Source organism: Pseudophryne corroboree, chromosome 6, assembly GCF_028390025.1.
Source record: "Pseudophryne corroboree isolate aPseCor3 chromosome 6, aPseCor3.hap2, whole genome shotgun sequence".
NCBI lineage: Eukaryota > Metazoa > Chordata > Amphibia > Anura > Myobatrachidae > Pseudophryne > Pseudophryne corroboree.
Window position 1 is genome coordinate 125,439,099 of NC_086449.1, and position 18,453 is coordinate 125,457,551.

Genomic DNA, 18,453 nt, shown 5'->3' on the forward strand with positions numbered 1-18,453 from the left:
ATCAAAACTCACCAAATTTCCAGGAGTTTATACTGCTGCACCTGTGTATAATGCCCAGATGTACCCCTTGGTCTCATATATTGCGTGTAAATCTGTCTCTGGTTCTAGCCAGTGACGCCTTAGCTATTTAGCTCACCGCACGTTCCTAGGTGTTTCTGGGAGGTAACTGGCTGTTTTCGGGGAGTGTGCGGAAAAACGTAGGCGTGTCAGATACAAACGCAGGCGTGCCGGGAGAAACACAGGCGTGGCTGGCCGAAGGCAGGGTGTGTTTGTGACGTCAAAACAGGAACTAAATAGTCTGAAGTGATCGCAAGCTAGGAGTAGGTCTCGAGCTGCTCAGAAACTGCACAATCTCTTTTTGTAGCAGCGCTGCGATCCTTTTGTTCGCACTTCTGCTAAGCTAAGATACACTCCCAGAGGGCGGCGGCTTAGCGTTTGTACTGCTGCTAAAAGCAGCTAGCGAGCGAACAACTCGGAATGAGGGCCCTTGTTACTACCTGTCCTGTGTGTGATCAGGATGCGTTTATGTGACCGGTTGTCAGGAGACGGCGGTCACAATACCGACGCCGGGATCCCGGCATGTGAAAAACACGCCAGTCGACATGTCGACCAACAGGAACTATTCCCACTCGTGGGTGTCCACGACACGCATAAAGTGGGAATAGCACCTGTGGCAAGTGCAGTGAGCCACCGAGCCCACTGCGTGGCGAGCACAGCGAGCCCGCAAGGGTCTTTGTTGCGCTCACCCCTCCCGCCAGCCATCCAACAGCAGGGATCCCGCCATCAGTATTGTGACCGCCGGTCACACATACCCAACCCGTATGATCAGCAGACAGTGCTTCCAATAGGAAGCCACTGCCAGTGAAGCCAGTGTATGGACTCGAACTGGCTGAGCGGGTGGTGGCGGATTTGACTGTAGCGGATACAGCAGTGTCTGACATACGGTATGATGGTAGCATTATCTTCCTTGTACATTTGAAATTACGCCGATTTGGAGGATTTCTTAGACACAAATCCATGTTTCTGAAAAAAATTAGGGTATACAGTATACGAATGTTATTCATGTTATGCCCCGTAGTAGTGCCCTAGTTCATTGTATGCCCCATAGTCATTTCCCCCATTCATATTATGCAACATTCGCAATATGACACTTTGTAGAGCCACCAGTAGACACCATTCCGCACAGGACCTCCAGTTCACAATATGCCACTCAGCATTCCCAATACATAGTCCTGCTAGTGGTTGTGAAAAACAGCTCAGTAAGGGGAATGGCAAATCAAAGGAATGCAGCTGTTAAGCTGAAACCGAGCGCTGATGTTAGTGTTGTGTTACAATCAATGCTGTATTAGTAAGGGAGAAAGAAAGAAAAGGTGGACTTTTATATTAACAAAAGTCATGAAAAGAGAATTGAGAAATAAGAATAGAATAAGGAGATCTATGGTAAGACTTATCATTGTTAAATCTCTTTCTGCACGGTACACTGGTTTCCACAGGGAATAACATTGGGGGTGTAGAGTTGGATCTTGATCCGAGGCACCAACAGACTAAAGCTTTGACTGTTCCCAGGATGCACTGCACCGCCTCCTCTGTATCCCCGCCTCCAGGCACTGGAGCTCAGTTTTGTTAATGGGTCCAATGCAGTAGCAGGTAAAAGAAACGACAGCAGTTAGTAGCCACAGATAACCACATTCTCACGACAGGAGAAGGTACCAGCGGCTAATGCCATACCAACCCAAAGAAGCTAAGTGCATCATGGTGGGCGACCTGTGGAAACCAGTGTACCTCGCAGAAAGAGATTTAACAATGGTAAGTCTTACCATAAATCTCTTTTTCTGCAGCGGGGTACACTGGTATTCCACAGGGAATAACATCGGGGATGTCCTAAAGCAGTTCCTCATGGGAAGGGACGCTCTGTAGCAGGCACAAGAACCAGGCGTCCAAAGGAAGCATCCTGGGAGCGGAAGTATCAAAGACATAGAACCTGATGAAGGTGTTCACTGAGGACCACGTAGCCGCCTTGCACAACTGTTCTAGGGATGCGCCACGGCGGGCCGCCCAAGAAGGTCCAACAGACCGAGTAGAATGGGCCTTGATAGTAGCAGGAGCTGAAAGACCAGCCTGTACATAAGCTTGTGCATTCACCATTCTAATCCGTCTGGACAAAGTCTGCTTATTCGCAGGCCAGCCACGTTTGCGAAAACCAAAAAGGACAAAGAGAGAATCAGATCTCTTAAGAGAGGCGGTTCTCTTCACATATATACGGAGAGCCCGTACCGCATCCAAAGACCGTTCTTTGGAGGACAAACCAGGAGAAATAAAGGCCGGAACCACAATCTCTTGGTTAAGGTGGAAAGACGACACCACCTTAGGAAGATAACCAGGGTGAGTTCTAAGAACCGCACGGTCATGGTGAAAAATCCAAAAGGGTGACTGACAGGACAAAGCACCCAAGTCTGAAACCCTTTTAGCAGAGGCAATAGCCAGCAAAAATAAGACCTTAAGTGTAAGCCTTTAAGGTCCACACACTCAAGAGGTTCAAATGGAGACTCTTGGAGGGCATCCAAAACAACCGACAAATCCCAAGGAGCCACAGGAGGAACATAAGGAGGTTGAATCCGTAAAACGCCCTGAGTGAAAGTATGAACGTCAGGCAGAGTCACAATTTTTCTTTGAAACCAAACCGACAAGGCTGAAATATGAACCTTGAGGGAGGCCAGACGAACGCCTAAGTCCAGGCCCTGTTGCAGAAAAGCCAAAGGTTTGGCAGTACTGAACTTATACGCATCTTAATTCTTTGCCGCACACCAGGCGAAGTAAGAATTCCAGACCCTATAATAAATACAAGCCGAAGCCGGTTTACGGGCTTTCAACATAGTTTCAATGACCGCCTCAGAAAATCCCTTGGCCCTCAGAACTGAAGCTTCAAGAGTCACGCCGTCAAAGGCAGTCGGGACAGATCCTGGTAGACACAAGGACCCTGAACGAGGAGGTCTGGGCGTTGCGAATATAGATGAGGACGCTCTATCGAGAGGCTCTGCAGGTCTGAGAACCAATGCCGTCTGGGCAACGCTGGAGGGATTAGAAGTAGTAATCCTCATTCTTGCTTGAACTTTCTTATTACCCTGGGCAGGAGTGACACTGGAGGGAACACGTATGGCAGACGAAAGTTCCATGGAATAGCCAGGGCGTCCACGAACGCTGCTTGAGGATCCCTTGTCCTTGCTCCGAAGACCGGAACCTTGTGATTGTGTCGAGACGTCATCAGGTCTACATCTGGTAGGCCCCACTTGTCCACTAGGAGTTGAAAGACTTCCAGATGAAGGCTCCACTCTCCGGTGCGTACGTCCTGATGACTGAGGAAGTCCGCTTCCCAGTTGAGGACCCCCGGAATGAACACTGCCGATATGGCTGGCAGATGGCGTTCCGCCCATAGAAAAATCTTTGACACTTCCATCATTGCCATGTGGCTTTGAGTGCCGCATTCAGGATTTATGTAAGCCACCGTGGTGGCGTTGTCCGACTGTACTTGAACAGGCCTGTTCTGTACCAGAGGCAGGGACAGTTTCAGAACACTGAACACTGCCCGCAACTCCAGAATGTTTATCGGAAGGAGAGATTCCTCCCTGGTCCACCGACCCTGAAGAGAATGTTGCTCCAACACCGTGCCCCAACCCCGCAGACTGGCATCCGTCATTAAGAGGACCCAGTAGGAGATCCAGAAGGGACGACCCCTGCTCAATTGTTGGTCCTGGAGCCACCAGCTCAGAGACAGACGAACTTCCGGAGTCATGGAAATCATGTGAGACCTGATCCGGTGAGGCAGGCCGTCCCACTTGGAAAGGATTAACTGCTGCAGAGGGCGAGAATGAAATTAAGCGTTCTCTACCATGTCGAAAGCCGACACCATGAGGGCTAGTACTTGCATCGACGAATGTATTGACACGAGGGCGAGAGAGGAAGCATCATATCCTGTCCTGAAGTTTCAGGACCTTCTCCAGAGACAAGAACAACCGTTGGTTGTGTGTGTCCAGTAACGCCCCCAGGTGTACCATGCTATGAGCAGGAACCAGCGTGGATTTCTTCCAGTTGTTGAGCCACCCATGGGCTTGCATGAATTGGACCGTCAGTTCCAGATGACGGAGGAGAACCTCTGGGGAGTTCACCAGGATCAACAAGTCATCCAGATACGGCAGGATCCTGATACCCTGACGGCGGAGAAGGGCCGTCATGACCGCCATGACCTTGGTGAAGATTCGAGGAGCCGTGTCCAGTCCAAAAGGCAAGGCCTGGAATTGATAATGTAAGTTGCCAATAGCAAACCGCAGATATTGCTGATGCGACATGGCAATAGATATATGTAGGTAAGCATCCTGTATGTCCAGGGATACCATATAGTCTTTGGGCTCCAAGGCCAGAACAATAGAGCGAAGAGTTTCCATACGGAATTTGGATACCTTCACAAATTTGTTCAAAGCCTTGAGGCTGAGAATGGACCTTGAGGATCCATTTGGTTTCAAAACTAGGAACAGCGTTGAATAGTACCCCCTGCCTCTTTGAGCCAGAGGCACCGACACTATCACTCCTGTGTCCTGGAGGGATTGTACCACCAATTGTAGAGTTTTTGCTTTCGACGGATCCGAAGGGATATTTGTCGAGCAAAACTGGCGAGGGGGACGTTTCTTTAAAGAGATGGTGTATCCGTGAATGAGGACTTCCCTCACCCAGGCGTCTGAAGTGGGTGTGGTTCATCAAATCGACAGTATCTAGGTCGACAATGTTTAGGTTGACCACTATAGGTCGACAGTCACTAGGTCGATATGGATGGAAGGTCGACAGGGTTTCTAGGTTGACATGTGCTAGGTCGACAGGTCTAAAGGTCGACATGAGGTTTTTTGTTTTTTTTGGGTGTCGTTTTCTTCGTAGAGTGACCGGGATCCCAAATTAGTGCACCGCGTCCCCTAGCATGGCTCGCTTCGTTCGCCATGCTTCGGGCATGGTGCCTTCGCTCCGCTACCGATTCGCTCGGCACACTTTACCGTTCCAATCGTAGTGCATGTGGATCGTTAAGTATGAAAAAATTCAAAAATAGAATTTTTTTTTAAAAACTCATGTCGACCTTTAGACCTGTCGACCTAGCACATGTCGACCTAGAAACACTGTCGACCTTCCATCCATGTCGACCTAGTGACTGTCGACCTATAGTGGTCGACCTAAACATTGTCAACCTAGATACTGTCGATCTTCAGACCGGATCCCGTCTGAAGTGGTCTGTAACCATACCTGGGTGAACCGCAGAAGTCGGCCTCCCACCCTGGGGTCCCAGGGGGAGGCCCGCCCCATCATGCAGCAGGCTTGTCTGGTTTGGAAGCAGGCAAACGGGCAGCCCAGGAACGTTTAGGTTTGGGCTTAGAGGTTTTGGAAGTGCGAGCCTGTTTCGGGTACACCTGACCCTTTGCTTTACTTGGAGGTCGAAAGGAACGAAAGGTGGTACTTTTAGCCTTCGGAGCTGAAGGATTAGTACTCGGCACATACAGTTTTAGCAGACGCTAAGTCATCAACAATCTTGTTCAGATCTTCCCCAAAAAGGCTGTTTCGCTTAAAAGGGATCACCTCCAAGGTCTTTTTAGAGTCCAGATCCACAGACCAGGACCGCAACCACAGAATCCGGCGAGCCAGAATGGACAAAGTAGACGCTTTGGCTGCCAGCACACCGGCATTAGAGGCCGCCTCCTGCAGAGCCGGCCCTAGGCATAGGCAAACTAGGCAATTGCCTAGGGCATCTGGTATGCCTAGGGGCACAAGCAGCTTCTGCTGATTAAAATGATATGCGGCATGCCTATATTCTGTGTGTAGCATTTCGTATGCTGATACAGCCACAGTCGCACACAGTATATAGGCATGCCGCATAGCATTTTAATGAGCAGAAGCTGCTTGTGCATCCTAGCCACATAGCAATGCAAATAAGATGCATTTTCACAAAAAATAGGCACCCGACGTTAGCAGAGCTGCCAGTTGACTCACGCCAGGAACTGTGTGTGTCATTATATGTATAAGGGCATTAATAATGTGTAACATATGTGTAAGGGGCACTATGTGTGTCATTATGTGTATAAGGGCACTAATAATGTGCGGCATATGTGTAAGGGACATTATGTGTGTCATTATGTGTATAAGGGCATTAACAATGTGTGGCATATGTGTAAGGGAAATTATGTGTATAAAGGCATTAATAAGGGTTGGCATAATGTGTAAGGCGCATTATGTTTATAAGGACATTAATAATGTGTGTCATATGTGTAAGGGGCATTACTGTGTGGTATTATGTGTATAAATGCATTACCAATGTGTGGCATTATGTGTATAAGGTGCTCTACTGTGTGGTGTAACGTATAGAAAGGGCACTACTGTGTGGTCTAATGTGAATAAAGAGCAATATGATGTGGTGTAATGTGAATAAGGAACAATATGGTGTGGTGTAATGAGACTAAAGAGCAATATGGTGTGGTGTAATGTGAATAAGGAGCAATTCAGTAGGATGTTATGTGAATGAGGGGCACTACTGTGTGGAGTAACGCATTGGTTCTCAAACTCGGTCCTCAGGACCCCACACAGTGCATGTTTTGCAGGTAACCCAGCAAGTGCACAGGTGTATTCATTACTCACGGACACATTTTAAAAGGTCCACAGGTGGAGCAAATGATTTCACTTGTGATTCTGTGAGGAGACCTGCAAAACATGCACCGTGTGGGGTCCTGAGGACCGAATTTGAGAACCTGTGGAGTAACGTATATAAGGTAAAGTGGTACTACTGTGTGATGTAATGTGAATAAGGGACACTATCGCATTATAAATTGTGAATAAAGTTGCACTACTGTGAGGCATAAGTTGAATTGGGGGTACTATTGTGTGGCCATGCCCCTTGCCAGCATAAACACATACCTTCTTGGCTTGTGCGCCGAATGTGCACACTGTTCTTATTTAAATTACAGGGAAAAAAAAAAAAAAGGACTGCTATGGGGGGGGGGGGTGATGGTGCTGGGAAAGGGGTGCAGGGTCAGAGGCGAAACTAGCGGTGGTGGCAGGGGGCACCAGCCAAAATCTTGCCTAGGGCATCATATTGGTTAGGACCGGCTCTGGCCTCCTGAATGTAATGAGAGGCAGTAGTAATATATGAAAGACACTGTCTGGTATTATCAGAAAAATTAGGAGGTAGCTCCGCTTCAACTTCTTGAACCCAGGCTTCAATAGCTTTTGCAGCCCATGAAGCTGCTATAGTAGGTCTATGCAAAGCAGCCGCAAGAGTGTAAATAGGCTTCAAGCAACCCTCCACACGGTTCCTTCAGAGAGGTGACGGTAGTGACAGGCGGAGTAGAAGACACCACCAGCCGTGCAACATGCGAGTCCACCGGCGGCGGTGTTTCCTAATTTTTACTTAACTCTGCATCGAGGGGATAACGAGCTAGCATCTTTTTAGACAGGGAGACTTTCTTTCCTGGAGACTCCCAGGATTCCTGACGTATGTCAACTAAATAGTCAGAATGTGGCAAAACTAATTTAGTAACCTTCTGACGTTTGAACTCATCACTTTTCTTAGACGTATCTGGAGGTTCAGTTTCATCATCGATCTGAAGAATCAGTTTGATAGCCTCCAACAGGTCAATAACATCCACCTGTGTTGTAGATTCCCCATCAGAAGCATCTGCATCAGTGTCTGATGGGTCAGTATATACGCCATCTTCATCGGAAGAAGTATCCGAAACATGCGTGGATTGTGAGGAAGAAATGGCCCGCTTAGATGACCCTTTGGTCCTAGGGGGGCGAGGGTCAGGCTTTTGGTTAACCAAGGACTGATTTAACTGCTGTAACTGAGTCAACAGAGAATCCACCCATGGTGGATTTACAACAGGGACATTATGTGAGTGTACAGGCACAGGAGGTCCCACAGGGGGGCGCAAGTCTCGTTACTAGCACAGTCAGTAAATTAGAAAAAGCAGCCCAAGGTGGGTCTTGGTGTGCCACCGGTGCTGCAGGCTGACCGAGGAGTACAGAACTCCCAATACCTGGACCCTCAGCTGGAATATTTTCCTCAGATAAAGCGCGGCATCAGCACTGCATGACGCAGGATCAGCCACAGATCTCCCGCCCCGTGACGCAGATATTATTGGAGAATGTAGCTCTAGGACGCAACAGTACATTATAGCCAGACACAGTACCTGACTAAAAAACCCCTGTGGAGTGTGATTGCAATGCAGATCACACACAGAGGATTTAAGTGGTATAAGGTGGCTGAAATACACAGAGAAAAATACCAAACAGTATATCCTATATATATATATATATATATATATATATATATATACTAGAGATGAGCGGGTTCGGTTCCTCGGGATCCGAACCCCCCCGAACTTCATCCATTTTACACGGTTCCGAGGCAGCCTCGGATCTTCCCGCCTTGCTCGGTTAACGTTCTCTGCCTGAAAACGCTCCATGTCTGTGCTGCATTGTAGGAGGACAGTGCAGAATTTTGCTGAACACCAGTATATATATAGCAGTACGGTACAGTAGTCCACTGCTCTACCTCTGTGTCGTCAAGTATACTATCCATCCATACCTGTGCTGCATTTTAGTTGTGCGCAGTAAATAGTAGGAGAACAGTGCAGAATTTTGCTGACCACCAGTTTGTATATATATATGTATATATATATATATATATATATATATATAGCAATACGGTACAGTAGTCCACTGCTCTACCTCTGTGTCGTCAAGTATACTATCCATCCATACCTGTGCTGCATTTTAGTTGTGCGCAGTATATAGTAGGAGGACAGTGCAGAATTTTGCTGACCACCAGTATATATATAGCAGAACGGTACAGTAGTCCACTGCTCTACCTCTGTGTCGTCAAGTATACTATCCATCCATACCTGTGCTGCATTTTAGTTGTGCGCAGTATATAGTAGGAGGACAGTGCAGAATTTTGCTGACCACCAGTATATATATATATAGCAGTATGGTACAGTAGTCCACTGCTCTACCTCTGTGTCGTCAAGTATACTATCCATCCATACCTGTGCTGCATTTTAGTTGTGCGCAGTAAATAGTAGGAGGACAGTGCAGAATTTTTCTGACCACCAGTATATATATAGCAGTACGGTACAGTAGTCCACTGCTCTACCTCTGTGTCGTCAAGTATACTATCCATCTATACCTGTGCTGCATTTTAGTTGTGCGCAGTATATAGTAGGAGGACAGTGCAGAATTTTGCTGACCACCAGTATATATATATAGCAGTACAGTACAGTAGTCCACTGCTCTACCTCTGTGTCGTCAAGTATACTATCCATCCATACCTGTGCTGCATTTTAGTTGTGCACAGTATACAGTAGGAGGACAGTGCAGAATTTTGCTGACCACCAGTTTATATAAAGCAGTACGGTACAGTAGGCCATTACTGTTGATATATTACTGGCATATAATTCCACATATTAAAAAATGGAGAACAAAAATGTGGTGGGTAAAATAGGGAAAGATCAAGATCCACTTCCACCTCGTGCTGAAGCTGCTGCCACTAGTCATGGCCGAGACGAAGAAATGCCATCAACGTCGTCTGCCAAGGCCGATGCCCAATGTCATAGTAGAGAGCATGTAAAATCCAAAAAACAAAAGTTCAGTAAAATGACCCAAAAATCAAAATTAAAAGCGTCTGAGGAGAAGTGTAAACTTGCCAATATGCCATTTACGACACAGAGTGGCAAGGAACGGCTGAGGCCCTGGCCTATGTTCATGGCTAGTGGTTCAGATTCACATGAGGATGGAAGCACAGCACTCATCCTCTCGCTAGAAAAATGAAAAGACTTAAGCTGGCAAAAGCACAGCAAAGAACTGTGCGTTCTTCTAAATCACAAATCCCCAAGGAGAGTCCAATTGTGTCGGTTGCGATGCCTGACCTTCCCAACACTGGACGGGAAGAGGTGGCGCCTTCCACCATTTGCACACCCGCTGCAAGTGCTGGAAGGAGCACCCGCAGTCCAGTTCCTGATAGTCAAATTGAAGATGTCACTGTTGAAGTACACCAGGACGAGGATATGGGTGTTGCTGGCGCTGAGGAGGAAATTGACAAAGAGGATTCTGATGGTGAGGTGGTTTATTTAAGTCAGGCACCCGGGGAGACACCTGTTGTTCGTGGGACGAATATGGTCATTGACATGCCTGGTCAAATTACAAAAAAAATCACCTCTTCGGTGTGGGATTATTTTAACAGATATGCGGACAACAGGTGTCAAGCCGTGTGTTGCCTTTGTCAAGCTGTAATAAGTAGGGGTAAGGACGTTAACCACCTAGGAACATCCTCCCTTATACGTCACCTGGAGCGCATTCATCAAAAGTCATTGACAAGTTCAAAAACTTTGGGTGACAGCGGAAGCAGTCCAATGACAACTAAATCCCTTCCTCTTGTAACCAAGCTACTGCAAACCACACCACCAACTCCGTCAGTGTCAATTTCCTACTTAGACAGGAAAGCCAATAGTCCTGCAGGCCATGTCACTGGCAAGTCTGATGAGTCCTCTCCTGCCTGGGATTCCTCTGATGCATCCTTGAGTGTAACGCCTATTGCTGCTGGCGCTGCTGTTGTTGCTGCTGGGAGTCGATCGTCATCCCAGAGGGGAAGTCGGAAGACCACTTGTACTACTTCCAGTAAGCAATTGACTGTCCAACAGTCCTTTGCAAGGAAGATGAAATATCACAGCAGTCATCCTGCTGCAAAGCAGATAACTCATGCCTTGGCAGCCTGGGTGGTGTTAAACGTGTGTCCGGTATCCACCGTTAATTCACAGGGAATTAGACAATTTATTGAGTTAGTGTGTCCCAGGTACCACATACCATCTAGGTTCCACTTCTCTAGGCAGGCGATACCGAGAATGTACACAGACCTCAGAAAAAGAGTCACCAGTGTCCTAAAAAATGCAGTTTTACCCAATGTCCACTTAACCACGAACATGTGGACAAGTGGAGCAGGGCAGACTCAGGACTATATGACTGTGACAGCCCACTGGGTAGATGTATTGCTTCCCGCAGCAAGAACAGCAGCGGCGGCGGCACCAGTAGCAGCATCTCGCAAATGCGAACTCGTTCCTAGGCAGGCTACGCTTTGTATCACCGCTTTCCATAAGAGGCACACAGCTGACTACCTCTTACGGAAACTGAGGAACATCATCGCAGAATGGCTTACCCCAGTTGGACTCTCCTGGGGATTTGTGACATCGGACAACGCCACCAATATTGTGCGTGCATTACATGTGGGCAAATTCCAGCACGTCCCATGTTTTGCACATACATTGAATTTGGTGGTGCAGAATTTTTTTAAAAACGACAGGGGCATGCAAGAGATGCTGTCGGTGGCCCGAAGAATTGCGGGCCACTTTCGGCATTCAGCCACCGCGTGCCGAAGACTGGAGCACCAGCAAACACTCCTGAACCTGCCCTGCCATCATCTGAAGCAAGAGGTGGTAACGAGGTGGAATTCAACCCTCTATATGCTTCAGAGGATGGAGGAGCAGCAAAAGGCCATTCAAGCCTATACATCTGCCTACGATATAGGCAAAGGAGGGGGAATGCACCTGACTCAAGCGCAGTGGAGAATGATTTCAACGTTGTGCAAGGTTCTGCAACCCTTTGAACTTGCCACATGTAAAGTCAGTTCATACACTGCCAGCCTGAGTCAGGTCATTCTCCTCATCAGGCTTTTGCAGAAGAAGCTGGAGAGATTGAAGGAGGAGCTAAAACGGAGCGATTCCGTTAGGCATGTTGGACTTGTGGATGGAGCCCTTCATTCGCTTAACCAGGATTCACGGGTGGTCAATCTGTTGAAATCAGAGCACTACATTTCTCTATCGTCCTAGTGGATGCTGGGGTTCCTGAAAGGACCATGGGGAATAGCGGCTCCGCAGGAGACAGGGCACAAAAAGTAAAGCTTTCCGATCAGGTGGTGTGCACTGGCTCCTCCCCCTATGACCCTCCTCCAAGCCTCAGTTAGATTTTTGTGCCCGGCCGAGAAGGGTGCAATCTAGGTGGCTCTCCTAAAGAGCTGCTTAGAAAAGTTTAGCTTAGGTTTTTTATTTTACAGTGAATCCTGCTGGCAACAGGATCACTGCAACGAGGGACTTAGGGGAGAAGAAGTGAACTCACCTGCGTGCAGGATGGATTGGCTTCTTGGCTACTGGACATCAGCTCCAGAGGGACGATCACAGGTACAGCCTGGATGGTCACCGGAGCCTCGCCGCCGGCCCCCTTGCAGATGCTGAAACAAGAAGAGGTCCAGAATCGGCGGCAGAAGACTCCTCAGTCTTCTAAAGGTAGCGCACAGCACTGCAGCTGTGCGCCATTTTCCTCTCAGCACACTTCACACGGCAGTCACTGAGGGTGCAGGGCGCTGGGAGGGGAGCGCCCTGGGAGGCAAATGAAAACCTATTTGGCTAAAAAATACCTCACATATAGCCTCCGGGGGCTATATGGAGATATTTAACCCCTGCCAGAATCCACTAAAGAGCGGGAGACGAGCCCGCCGAAAAAGGGGCGGGGCCTATCTCCTCAGCACACAGCGCCATTTTCCTTACACAGCTCCGCTGGTCAGGACGGCTCCCAGGTCTCTCCCCTGCACTGCACTACAGAAACAGGGTAAAACAAGAGAGGGGGGGCAAAATAGTGGCAAAAATTATATTATAAAAGCAGCTATACAGGGAGCACTTATTATAAGGCTATCCCTGTCATATTTAGCGCTTTGATGTGTGCTGGCAAACTCTCCCTCTGTCTCCCCAAAGGGCTAGTGGGGTCCTGTCTTCGTTAAGAGCATTCCCTGTGTGTCTGCTGTGTGTCGGTACGTGTGTGTCGACATGTATAAGGACGATATTGGTGTGGAGGCGGAGCAATTGCCAAATATGGGGATGTCACCTCCTAGGGGGTCGACACCAGAATGGATGCCTTTATTTATGGAATTACGGGATAGTGTCAACACGCTAAAGCAGTCGTTTGACGACATGAGACGGCCGGACAATCAATTAGTGCCTGTCCAGGCGCCTCAAACACCGTCAGGGGCTGTAAAACGCCCTTTGCCTCAGTCGGTCGACACAGACCCAGACACAGGCACTGATTCCAGTGGCGACGGTGACGAATCAACCGTATTTTCCAGTAGGGCCACACGTTATATGATTTTGGCAACGAAGGAGGCGTTACATTTAGCTGATACTACAGGTACCACTAAACAGGGTATTATGTGGGGTGTGAAAAAACTACCTATAGTTTTTCCTGAATCAGAAGAACTAAATGAGGTGTGTGATGACTGATGAAGCGTGGGTTGCCCCCGATAAAAAGATGCTAATTTCAAAGAAGTTATTGGCTTTATACCCTTTCCCGCCAGAGGTTAGGGCGCGCTGGGAAACACCTCCTAGGGTGGACAAGGCGCTCACACGCTTATCTAAACAAGTGGCGTTACCCTCTCCTGAGACGGCCGCACTTAAAGATCCAGCAGATAGGAGGATGGAAAATATCCAAAAAAGTATATACACACATACAGGTGTTATACTACGACCAGCTATAGCGACAGCCTGGATGTGCAGTGCTGGAGTAGCTTGGTCAGAGTCCCTGATTGAAAATATTGATACCCTGGATAGGGACAATGTTTTACTGTCTTTAGAGCAAATAAAGGATGCATTTCTTTATATGCGTGATGCACAGAGGGATATCTGCACACTGGCATCACGGGTAAGTGCTATGTCCATTTCGGCCAGAAGAAGTTTATGGACGCGACAGTGGTCAGGCGATGCGGACTCAAAACGGCATATGGAAGTTTTGCCGTATAAAGGGGAGGAGTTATTTGGAGTCGGTCTATCAGATTTGGTGGCCACGGCTACAGCCGGGAAATCCACCTTTTTACCTCAAGTTACTCCCCAACAGAAAAAGACACCGACTTTTCAACCGCAGCCCTTTCGTTCCTTTAAAAACAAGAGAGCAAAGGGATATTCATATCTGCCACGAGGCAGAGGAAGGGGGAAGAGACAGCAACAGGCAGCTCCTTCCCAGGAACAGAAGCCCTCCCCCGCTTCTACAAAAGCCTCAGCATGACGCTGGGGCTTCTCAAGCGGACTCGGGGGGCAGTGGGCGGTCGTCTCAAGAATTTCAGCGCGCAGTGGGCTCACTCGCAGGTAGATCCCTGGATCCTGCAGATAATATCTCAGGGATACAGGTTGGAACTAGAGACAGATCCACCTCGCCGTTTCCTGAAGTCTGCTTTACCAACGTCCCCCTCCGAAAGGGAGACGGTCTTGGAAGCCATTCACAAGCTGTACTCTCAGCAGGTGATAGTCAAGGTACCTCTTCTACAACAAGGAAAGGGGTATTATTCCACTCTATTTGTGGTACCGAAGCCGGATGGCTCGGTAAGACCTATTCTAAATCTGAAGTCCTTGAACCTGTACATAAAGAAGTTCAAGTTCAAGATGGAGTCACTCAGAGCAGTGATAGCGAACCTGGAAGAAGGGGACTTTATGGTATCCTTGGACATCAAGGATGCGTACCTCCACGTTCCAATTTACCCCTCACACCAGGGGTACCTCAGGTTCGTCGTACAAAACTGTCACTATCAGTTTCAGACGCTGCCGTTCGGATTGTCCACGGCACCTCGGGTCTTTACAAAGGTAATGGCCGAGATGATGATTCTTCTTCGAAGAAAAGGCGTATTAATTATCCCATACTTGGACGATCTCCTGATAAGGGCAAGGTCCAGAGAACAGCTAGAGATGGGATTAGCACTGTCTCAAGAAGTGCTAAAACAGCACGGGTGGATTCTGAATATTCCAAAATCCCAGTTAATGCCAACAACTCGTCTGCTGTTCCTAGGGATGATTCTGGACACGGTTCAGAAAAAGGTTTTTCTCCCGGAGGAAAAAGCCAAGGAGTTATCCGAGCTTGTCAGGAACCTCCTAAAACCAGGAAAGGTGTCTGTACATCAATGCACAAGAGTCCTGGGAAAAATGGTGGCTTCTTACGAAGCAATTGCATTCGGCAGATTCCACGCAAGAATTTTCCAGAGGGATCTGTTGGACAAATGGTCAGGGTCGCATCTTCAGATGCACCAGCGGATAACCCTGTCTCCAAGGACAAGGGTATCTCTTCTGTGGTGGTTGCAGAGTGCTCATCTATTGGAGGGCCGCAGATTTGGCATACAGGATTGGATCCTGGTGACCACGGACGCCAGCCTGAGAGGCTGGGGAGCAGTCACACAAGGAAGAAACTTCCAGGGAGTGTGGACGAGCCTGGAAACGTCTCTTCACATAAACATTCTGGAACTAAGAGCAATCTACAATGCTCTAAGCCAGGCAGAACCTCTGCTTCAGGGAAAACCGGTGTTGATCCAGTCGGACAACATCACGGCAGTCGCCCATGTGAACAGACAGGGCGGCACAAGAAGCAGGAGTGCAATGGCAGAAGCTGCAAGGATTCTTCGCTGGGCAGAGAATCATGTGATAGCACTGTCAGCAGTGTTCATCCCGGGAGTGGACAACTGGGAAGCAGACTTCCTCAGCAGACACGACCTTCACCCGGGAGAGTGGGGACTTCATCCAGAAGTCTTCCACATGCTGGTAACCCGTTGGGAAAGACCAATGGTGGACATGATGGCGTCTCGCCTCAACAAAAAACTGGACAGGTATTGCGCCAGGTCAAGAGATCCGCAGGCAATAGCTGTGGACGCGCTGGTAACGCCTTGGGTGTACCAGTCGGTGTATGTGTTTCCTCCTCTGCCTCTCATACCAAAAGTATTGAGAATTATACGGCAAAGAGGCGTAAGAACGATACTAGTGGTTCCGGATTGGCCAAGAAGGTCTTGGTACCCGGAACTTCAAGAGATGATCACGGAAGATCCGTGGCCTCTACCTCTAAGGAGGGACTTGCTTCAGCAGGGTCCCTGTCTGTTTCAAGACTTACCGCGGCTGCGTTTGACGGCATGGCGGTTGAACGCCGGATCCTAAAGGAAAAAGGCATGCCGGAAGAAGTCATTCCTACTTTGATTAAAGCAAGGAAGGAAGTAACCGTGCAACATTATCACCGCATTTGGCGAAAATATGTTGCGTGGTGCGAGGATCGGAGTGCTCCGACGGAGGAATTTCAACTGGGTCGATTCCTACATTTCCTGCAATCAGGATTGTCTATGGGTCTCAAATTGGGATCTATTGAGGTTCAAATTTCGGCCCTGTCGATTTTCTTCCAGAAAGAATTGGCTTCAGTCCCTGAAGTCCAGACTTTTGTTAAGGGAGTGCTGCATATACAGCCTCCTGTGGTGCCTCCAGTGGCACCGTGGGATCTCAATGTGGTTTTGGACTTTCTAAAATCTCATTGGTTTGAACCACTAAAAAATGTGGATTTGAAATATCTCACATGGAAAGTGACCATGCTACTAGCCCTGGCTTCGGCCAGGAGAGTGTCAGAACTGGCAGCTTTATCTTACAAAAGCCCATATCTGATTTTCCATTCGGACAGGGCGGAACTGCGGACTCGTCCGCATTTTCTCCCTAAGGTGGTGTCAGCATTTCATCTGAACCAGCCTATTGTAGTGCCTGCGGCTACAAGTGACTTGGAGGACTCCAAGTTACTGGACGTTGTCAGAGCATTGAAAATATATATTGCAAGGACAGCTGGAGTCAGAAAATCTGACTCGTTGTTTACATTGTATGCATCCAACAAGATGGGTGCTCCTGCGTCTAAGCAGACGATTGCTCGTTGGATCTGTAGCACAATCCAACTTGCACATTCTGTGGCAGGCCTGCCACAGCCTAAATCTGTAAAGGCCCACTCCACAAGGAAGGTGGGCTCATCTTGGGCGGCTGCCCGAGGGGTCTCGGCATTACAACTTTGCCGAGCAGCTACGTGGTCAGGGGAGAACACGTTTGTAAAATTTTACAAATTTGATACTCTGGCTAAGGAGGACCTGGAGTTCTCTCATTCGGTGCTGCAGAGTCATCCGCACTCTCCCGCCCGTTTGGGAGCTTTGGTATAATCCCCATGGTCCTTTCAGGAACCCCAGCATCCACTAGGACGATAGAGAAAATAAGAATTTACTTACCGATAATTCTATTTCTCGGAGTCCGTAGTGGATGCTGGGCGCCCATCCCAAGTGCGGATTATCTGCAATAATTGTACATAGTTATTGTTAACTAATTCGGGTTATTGTTGTAGGGAGCCATCTTTCAGAGGCTCCTCTGTTATCATACTGTTAACTGGGTTTAGATCACAAGTTGTACGGTGTGATTGGTGTGGCTGGTATGAGTCTTACCCGGGATTCAAAATTCCTCCCTTATTGTGTACGCTCGTCCGGGCACAGTACCTAACTGAGGCTTGGAGGAGGGTCATAGGGGGAGGAGCCAGTGCACACCACCTGATCGGAAAGCTTTACTTTTTGTGCCCTGTCTCCTGCGGAGCCGCTATTCCCCATGGTCCTTTCAGGAACCCCAGCATCCACTACGGACTCCGAGAAATAGAATTATCGGTAAGTAAATTCTTATTTTTGGCCACCGTGCTCGATCCTAGGTTTAAAGCCTACATTGTATCTCTCTTTCCGGGAGACACAAGTCTGCAGAGGTGCGAAGACCTGTTGTTGAGACACTTGTCAAGTCAAGCGGAACGTGACCCGTCAACAGCTCCTCCTTCACATTCTCCCGCAACTGGGGCTGCGAGGAAAAGGCTAAGAATTCCGAGCCCACCCTCTGGCGGTGATGCAGGGCAGTCTGGAGCGAGTGCTGACATCTGGCCCGGACTGAAGGACCTGCCAACGATTACTGACATGTCATCTACTGTCACTGCATATGATTCTGTCACCATTGAAACAATGGTGGAGGATTATATGAGTGACCGCATCCAAGAAGGCACGTCAGACTGTCCGTATGTATACTGGCAGGAAAAAGAGGCAATTTGGAGGCCCTTGCACAAACTGGCTTTATTTTACCTAAGTTGCCCCCCTCCAGTGATACTCCTAAAGAGTGTTTAGTGCAGCCGCTCACCTTGTCAGCAATCGGCGTACGAGGTTACTTCCAGAAAATGTGGAGAAGATGATGTTCATCAAAATGAATTATAATCAATTCCTCCGTGGAGACATTCACCAGCAATTGCCTCCAGAAAGTACACAGGGACCTGAGATGGTGGATTCCAGTGGGGACGAATTAATAATCTGTGAGGAGGGGGATGTACACAGTGAAAGGGGTGAGGAATCGGACGATGAGGAGGAGGTGGACATCTTGCCTCTGTAGAGCCAGTTTGTGCAAGGAGAGATTGATTGCTTCTTTTTTGGTGGGGGCCCAAACCAACCAGTCATTTCAGTCACAGTCGTGTGGCAGACCCTGTCGCTGAAATGATGGGTTTGTTAAAGTGTGCATGTCCTGATTATACAACATAAGAGTGGGTGGG